Source organism: Pygoscelis adeliae, unplaced genomic scaffold, assembly GCF_000699105.1.
Source record: "Pygoscelis adeliae isolate BGI_AS28 unplaced genomic scaffold, ASM69910v1 Scaffold252, whole genome shotgun sequence".
Taxonomy (NCBI): Eukaryota; Metazoa; Chordata; class Aves; order Sphenisciformes; family Spheniscidae; genus Pygoscelis; species Pygoscelis adeliae.
In genome coordinates, this window is record NW_008824185.1 from 1,200,951 (window position 1) to 1,209,503 (window position 8,553).

General features: G+C 40.2%; 1 protein-coding gene across 3 annotated transcripts in view; it reads right to left on the minus strand.

The window, feature by feature from the left end:
• The window catches only part of LOC103925716 (aminopeptidase Q), a 60,809-nt gene that overhangs the window by 48,344 nt on the left and 3,912 nt on the right, over positions 1-8,553 (minus strand). For 2 of the 3 annotated variants that reach the window (XM_009334464.1, XM_009334462.1), the window contains one exon: positions 7,833-8,017. The exons of the other annotated variant lie outside the window; for it this stretch is intronic. The gene's annotated coding sequence lies outside the window, so the exon portion shown is untranslated. The remainder of the gene's footprint in view (positions 1-7,832; positions 8,018-8,553) is intronic. 3 annotated transcript variants of the gene reach the window in all.

The following is an 8,553-nucleotide window of genomic DNA, read 5'->3' on the forward strand; positions in this document are numbered from 1 at the left end:
TCCGCCCTAGGCAGCTGCCAGCCAGCCTGGCTGTCCAGAATGGTGGGCAACGTTCAGTCTTTGTCAGGACTTTTGAAACGGGTCTCCTGGTGCACCTCATGCACTCCAACCACTGATGGGCATTCAGTCCAGGACACCAGAAAAAAGAGGTCCAGGACACCACAGCTAATCCAAAGTTAACTCCCTGGACATGCATACACTTGAGGACTGGGTCCTCTGTACCAGCTGGTTTGCTCTACAGATCTACTCTATCTGTATATCTCAGCCTAACCTTTCTTGCCCCACTGTCCTAGGAAACTGCCTGCTTTTTCTGTGCTGAGAGTTCGCTCTGCAACAGAGCATTGTTATTGCACATCTACAGCAAGCACCACTGGCTCCTCCTTCTCCTCCTCCTCCTCCTCCTCCTCCTCTTCCTCCTCCTCCTGCTCCTTCTCCTCCATCATCATCATCATCATCATCATCATCATATATATACACACACACACTTCAGGTACTGAAAGATTGTTTTTAAATCTGTCCTCTTAGCTTGTAAACCAAGATGTTTGCTACATTTTGTGATGTGCCAAATTTTCCAAAATTACTGAGAAATGAGGACAATTGCTTCCTTGCAGGTTTTTTTCCTATTAAAATCTTCATTAAACCAGTCAGACTACAGAACACCTGAAAATTACTGGTGTGCATTCACATGCTGTCAGAGAACTAAACACCCAAGACTTCAACAGCTTTAAAGCTTACAGGTAGCCTTTATCCCCAGAATCTGGGTCTTATATTTTGCAAGATACACTTCTTGAAGAAGTTCACAAAACACTCCCCAAATCTTTATTGGTCCAACAAACCTGTGCTTCATTGCAGAATGTGGCTACGTGTCAACTTGTGATCAAATTGGCCGGAGCTGTGTGTATCCCTACAGACTCTAGAGAGCCTGTTTCCCAGGGCCTCTTTCTGGCAGACCTTTGGTGGAAACATACTAGGGCTTGAGCCTGATTTATAAATGGAGTAAAACAGGTCTCCACTTTAACCCTTTAGTATGTTGTTCTTGCATCTCAGAGCACTGTGCCTGTTTAGCATTTTTGTCTTGGTGCAGCCTGCAATCCCATTGCAGTTCTCCACTCCTACTTGCCAGGTTTGCTCTTGCAAACCCTAAATCTGATCTCGTCTGATCCCTAAACACTCTGATCCGTTCAGATGAAAAAGAGGAAGATCTCTGCTGAAGCCTGTATGATTGGCTGGCAAATTGTTTCAACATTTTCGGCAAATCTCTGTATTTGGTGGCATGCAACATGGCACAAGAAAACCTGTATGTGACAGAAGTCATGGAAGTGTTTCAAAATGCATGAATTACAAAATATAATTTATAAATCTTTTGTGTGGATAGACCTGGGGAAGGGATGTACCCTGTGCTGTTGCACAAATCGGTTTCCTACAGAGAATGTGATATAGAATAGGATATGGAAATGGGACGTCCCTACTCACAATAGAATAGGAATAAAGTTTTCACCTAAAATTAATGTGTGCAAAACAATAATGCTGCTGGCTACTAGACCCTGTCTTTGGTGTGGAAAAGGTCATAACAGAATAAAGAATGTGGATCAGCCTCTGAATGGCTCCTGCTATTAGAAGAAACACTTCTGTGCCTTTGTCTGTGTTTTAAAAACTATAGTTACAAAAGCCAGATCTTCTTGCAGGACTAATGATATAGCAGATGCCTCTGAGGATAGCTCAGTGACAATAATAGAGTTGTGGAAATATTTCTGATCTTTCTTTTTTGCAGAGCTGGGACTGCAGGCTGATCCATGCTACCAACTCCTAAGTGTGCTGCGGTGGTTTCTGAGATGATACTGGAAAGGCGTTAGGAGAACACAGTTAGGGTGCACTTCTGAGGAAGATGGAGGTGGTGATGTGAAGATCAGTGAGAAGACAACTCCCAGCTGACGGCAAGGTGAGGAGAAATGGTGGGAAGCCACAGGGCTTAGGAGGCAGCAGGCTGTATCACTAATTTATTCAGGGGATAGTTTCTGATTGATTGGAGTCTAGCTGCAGGAATGCAGTTTTACTAGAAAGTCAGGATGGGGAACTTGTGCCATTTATAATCAATCTACAGCATCAAATTATCAAACCTCTATGAGGGACAGAGAGACATGTCATGAAAAGGAGGATCCCAAATTCTTCATGTCTGCTACAGGGGTGACAGAAGCAGAGTCCCCCCGCCAAAAAAAAAAAAAAAAAAAAAAAAAAAAAAAAAAAAAGAGAAGTGACCAAAGACTAAGGCAAGTTCAACCTGAGAAAGTTTGGGTGCATGCAACATATGTTATTAGTTTGTTCTGAAAACAGCAAGAATAATGTCAGTAAAATACAGAAATGGGCTGCTAGCCACACTCTTCACTCTGAAATTAGCAAATATAGCTGCAAGGCAAGAAAAGAGGGAAGCCTAGCAGGCAGATAAACCAAAACAAATACCAAGGAAAAAGCAAGTACGTTCTGGGAAAGCATTCAAAGCTTCAGGCTATGAGGAGCTCGATGCTGACATTGGGAAAGAGCACCGTTTTATAGTGCTAGCCACTCGGAAGAAGGGTGGCCCCAGGATTCTTCCCACCCCACCGCCTGGCAAGCCTTTGGGATGATCTGCTGTGGTGACTGGACATCATGCAGTGAGCCGGTCAGACAGGTTTTAGAAAATTGTGTTCTTGGACTTGGCATGGAGAAAGAGAAGCCGTTGAACAACAAACCGGATAAGCCACCTGTCCTTCTCTTATGGCTTGTCTACATCACGTACCAGTATTATTTCTTAAACTGTCAGCTAGTGACTTCTGGGAAATTGTAAAATCCACTCAGTCACTTGGAGACAAAAATGTTTAGTGTATTTTTGATGAACTTTAGTCCTTAAGGCACTTTTCCCACAGCTGTCCCAAATTGGTTTCAGTCATATCTTGATGGACCTCTTTAGTTCACTATTACTTCCTTTACTGCTCTGATATCATACTGACTCAGTGTCACGTCCATCTGTAAATACCAGTACGCCACTAGACCTCCCTCTTTTTCAATGATTTATTGCTAGCATCATACACCACTCTTGGCCTTACATCAGTCACACCTGGTTCTGGAGGGATCACTGCACAGAACTTATATTTCCTTATGGTTTGGGGACAGGAGGGGATCACATCCTGTCTCAACAGCATCACTGTAATGCCTAGATGTAGAGAAGTACATGGCAAAATTAAGAAAATGGATGGAGGCCTTTCCAGGGGAGGCTTCAGTGCTCTGACAAAAGAAAGGGCTCTTGCATGAGAACAATAATGAACAGCAATTGGACATACACACACATTTTCAGTTCCTGCCCCTAACATTATGAATGGGTCTTATTTTCTTCCCTGGGGTCACTCCTGATGGGAATGAAGTAACCCTACGATCACAACTGCAATTTTAACCAAAACTTAAAACCTGGATTCCACAAGATCCATGTCCTACCCCCTGAAGCTGACCCTGAGGAAAAGATAAACCTCAAAGCCCAAGCAGATGTCCAACATAACTATACCAGGATTATCATGGGCTCACTTACAAAAAGGAATTTTAAAATAACTTTTGTTCTGGGGACCTCATGGGAAGCTATTGGAAGCTTTTCAAGCAAGCTCAGTTTTTATTACCAGCCCCACACCCATTTTATGGACGCTCCAAATGATGTCCAGGATGAACAGTCTATGCTTTGTAGTGTTTCCTTTTCTGAAGTATCAAACCCTCCTGGTTTTGATTACCTCTTTCAAGCACCCCCTCAATCCATCTACTCATTTAATATTCCCTCAGTCCCTCGTTGCATGACTTCTTCCCTCACCATGTACTCAAAATAGTGCCTGTGCCAATAAAATGTGAGCTCTGAAATGTTTATTTCTGTAATATAACAAAGTGTTCTCTTTCCATTTCAGATGGCTAGTATGGCTACTGTTCCATACTCCAGCTGATGGCATCTCATAGGTTATAAACAGACACTTCACAGCAAAGGCTTTTTTTCCTGCTGTCGTTGATACACAAAGATGAATCTCAGCATAGAGAGTATGTGGCTTCATATCTCAGCAACATCTTGAGTTTATAGCTACCTTGAGCCTTGATATGGTGTTTTTCTATAAATCAATTCAAAATGCAGAGGAATGAGTAACAAGGAAAGTGAAAGTATAAAAACACAGAAAGATTTTGGCATGAATCATGGAAGACAAGAAAGTCATTCCAGGGCTGGCATAAAGTGACACCAGCACTGGCCTTCTACTGCAGCAAATTTGTGGAGACCACTGAGTAGAATAACATCACTTATATTTTGCTGATACTCCCATAGCTTTCTCTGCATCTTGATCAAACCGGAGATAACATATTTCAAAGTAAAGATGACCCACAACATGTAGTTGGGGCACCCCTATTTTGCATGGATTACATAAAAGCATATTCAGCAAACATTTTCCCCAAACATTGCATAGGCAACATCTCTCACCTACGTTGAACAAAGAGTATTACCTTTCTTGTCTTGTATTCATTTAGACATATGTATCCCATTTACTCCATCAGATTAATTTCTGATCTATACTGATATGCAAGAACAGTATGGATTATGTAAAAGATGAAAAAGCAGTGGTCAAAACTAATCACTTTGTGTTTTATTCATCCCTTTTGTCCACCACTCTTTTCCCTCTGCTCACTTTAGCGTGTTGCTAACCCAGGGGTTAGACCCTGAGAACTTGTTTAGGCAGAAACTCATTATGAACTCTTCAAAGGCACCATTTGCTCTGTGCTTATGTGAGGAGATCTTTGGGATTCACAAAACTCATAGGTGGAGCTGAAGAATCACAATAACATGATCCATGAGCCATGATCTGAAAAACTCCAGTTTCTTTTCTCTGGGTTTGTTTACTGGCATCGTACAATGTGGACTAGCCATTACAGATGTTTCTTCAATTCCCAGGATGGCTGACTTTGCAAAACATCAATAACCCCAAGTGCAGGCTTTGACCCTTCTGCCAAATCTGGCTCTATTCTCCTTCATCCTTATTCGCCTTTTCATGTTTTTGTTGTTAGGGCTGTATTTTCTTCCTTAAAGTTGGATACAAACAAGAGTACATTAGAACCCAACCCTTTACAATAATCTTTCCAATCTAATTTCAAAAGACATGGAAATCTCAAATGTTGAACCCTAACATCTTGTCTCCATTTGGATTTGGGAAGCACAAAGGGCAAAACACAGACCTCACATCAACTGAGTTCTTTCCGCAAGTCTCTGGATTGTAATCCTTGGCCAATGCTGTCATAAGATACAGAGTGGGTGCAGACTAGTCAGGAAACAAGGATAGACAGCAGTGCAATTAATATGGCATTATATGGGTGTACAGTATTTAACCACTGCTTCTCTGGGCCAGAAAGATGTTGCCAAATGGAAAAAGCAACATAGAGCCCAGTGGACAATACACCTTCCAAAGAAAGATCTGCTCTCATCTTACCCCTTCCATTACCACTTCAGGAGCTACAGGTCCTGATATATGTCACTTTCTTTCCTCTTGGTAATTAAATTTCCCTTAAATAGTTCTGTTTGCATGGTAATGCACACCAGGTTACAGTGTTTTACTCCATTCTCAATTTCTTTACTTCCCTCTGTTCACGTTCTGTACATTGTAGGATCAATCCTATTGCTAGAGAATCTTCTCAGGCAATGAGTAATTTGTCAAAAGAATATTAGGGGAAATATCCCAAAGAAACTTGTTGGACCAAATGCAGCTATGCAGGACTCTATCTCTGAATAGAACAACTGCATATATTCACTTTTATGGTTTTTATTTCTCAAACTGGGAATATTTTCAAAGTTTAGTTAACACAATTGTATTATAAAAAAAAGCAAGTGAGCCAAATCCCTGCCAGCATGCCACTTTCGTTATACTACTTAATCATTCTTCTCCTTCACTCACGTAATAGACACTTCAGTTGCATAAACATATTTTATTGTATCATAAAATGACAATCTGGGATCGCTTCAAATATCTTAATGGTTCCTTGTTGTGGGTTGTATGTAGCAGAAATAATGAAACTTGGGGTGCATCCCAAGAATTATCTCAGTACTCTCCCCAAATTCATTGTTTCATCCCTAAACAAAGTGGTGTGATCATAATAGGCAAGAACTAAGGAATTCACCATGGGGAACGGTGACTTCATTTTAACATTATGACTGTCCTTCTGAAACTGCAACCAAGCTACTGTTGCCCAATAACTGTGTTTATTGTTATTGCCATCTCTGTTGCTATGCTGTGTCCCTTACTACCATCAGAGAGGGTTGTATCAGATAGTTCCCCACTACCCCAGCACCTCACAGCTCAATGGACCAGTTGGTACCACAGCATAGGGAAGATAGGGCCAAGCTAAAAATTCATCTAGGAGACATCTTCCACTTGCACAGCCACCAGTTTTCCTTGCCTGAACTCTCATTAAAGTGTTGCTTGTATATCCAGTACCGAAAAGCAATTAAAAATCTTTATCAACCGAGTATCTATCTAGCAGTTGTGGAATAATGATACTCACCAGTAGTCCAAAGCAACCAGCAGGACTCAGGAACCAAAACAAGCCTGTTGCCTCCTCTACCATCAAACCTGCCACAGAAATGTTATCTAATCACACACAAACGCCTCACATGCAGAAATCTGAGGGTACCTGGTGTGGTTGATATAGTGGTTTGCCACACCACTTGCTGTTGCCATGACTGTTGTGCTAAACAAAGAAACTTTCCTGGAGTTAGCAGAAGGGGAAAGAGGTACTGTGGTGGGAACTGAGTGGCAAATTTGGAATTGGAAAGAACTACTGGATGAAGGCACTGTGAAGTATGAATTTTACAGGTAAAAGGAAGGTGTCCATGCATCTCTAATCAAGGAATGTCACAGAAATTGCCAAATGTGACAACATAAATTTCTGAGAACACCTTTTTAAAAGTTTAGCATCGCAATGCTGTAAGTATATATCCATTTTTACTTTTCTGATGGCTGATCCTGAAATAGATCTCAGGATACCTTAACAAAACGCGACATCTTTTGCACACACTTGATTATTTAAAAGAAAAACATTGAATGTGAACATACACAGCTGGTTACAGGCATTTAAAGATTCCCTGTCAGCAAAGTGCTTTTGTTTGCAATTGCAAAAGAAAGAGGCAGACAAGCAGCAAGACAGCGTGTCTGGAATTTTTAAGTTAAAACCAAGAATTCCAGGAATGGTCCAAACAATCAGAGAACTGGAACAATAGATTTCCAACAGGAGGGGTAAAAAAAAAAGAGAGGGGAAATTCTGAACATCTGCTCACTTATTTACATTACATGTTTTTAATATGTGTAGAAAGATTGTTGCCTCAAAAACAAAAGAGAAATTAGTAAAGGTTTAATGTCACATCTTTTCTGCTAAAAACTTCATGCCAACACATTCCTTTCTAGTTAACCTAGATTGTGGTTGCTTCCAAAAGTATCTTACCTTTTCTCTTTTCTGTATAATCAATTACCACAACAAAACGACTGCAGCATCAGAAAATGCAAAAATAGAGCTAACTAAGCATCCTATCATGCAGAAAGGACCACCCCCTCCAATAGCCTCAGAAATCAGATCTTGACCATGCAATCCACTGGGACCGTCTGGTGAAACAAAAGAAAAGCTGTGCAAGTGGAGAGCTTGCTAGGTTCCAGCAAAATAGGTAAGTACAAAAAGCTCAGCGATACGGGCTGTAAGTAGCAGAATAATTCTAGGGCCTTGCATCTGGCATGCTGGTATTGCAGCATTTTCTTCTATTTTTTATTTCTTTATTTTTATTCTATTGTTTCTTTGCTTACTCTTCAAGAGCCTCTCAAAACTGAGATGGCATGCTCAAGGTTGAATCCTTAGCTTTACTCTTGCCAACTGTAGACAGAAGTTCCTAGGTATGGCTGTTAGTTAGCACACCTGCTGAGGCAAATCTTGCTACATAGCAGTGGTAGAATACGTGTGTATCCTCAGCAGCAAACAGGAAACATTCATTCTGGTGTAAAATATGAAAATGACACTTTGAGTTAATATGCAGTAAAACATTTCAAAAGTATTGGACAGTATAATTTCAAAATTATTTTCATTTTGAAATGTGTTTTAAATTGTTCACATTTTAATTTTATGCAGTCATTTTCTTGGTATTACCTTTTTTAATATCAGTTATGAAACAGTGAACAATGAAATGCCCGAATATAATTTCCTAACCTCCGTAATTACTTTACTGAATAAAATGTAATATGCTTATTACCAAAATACCTACAGTAATTCTAATAACAAAAGTAATTATGAACAGATATATAATAAAATGTTAACTTAAAAATATATACTATAAAAATAAGGAATAAAACCATATCTACAAAGCTCTAAATTTGAAATGAAACATTTAAAGTTCAGCTAAAACATTTCAACTAGAGTGAAATGAAAAATATGTAGAAACGCTGGAATTTTTCACCAGTTGGATTTATTGCTGCAGCCAGCTCTGTGCTTTCTGGGGATGTGATATATACAGGCAAGAATGTCACCGCGTGA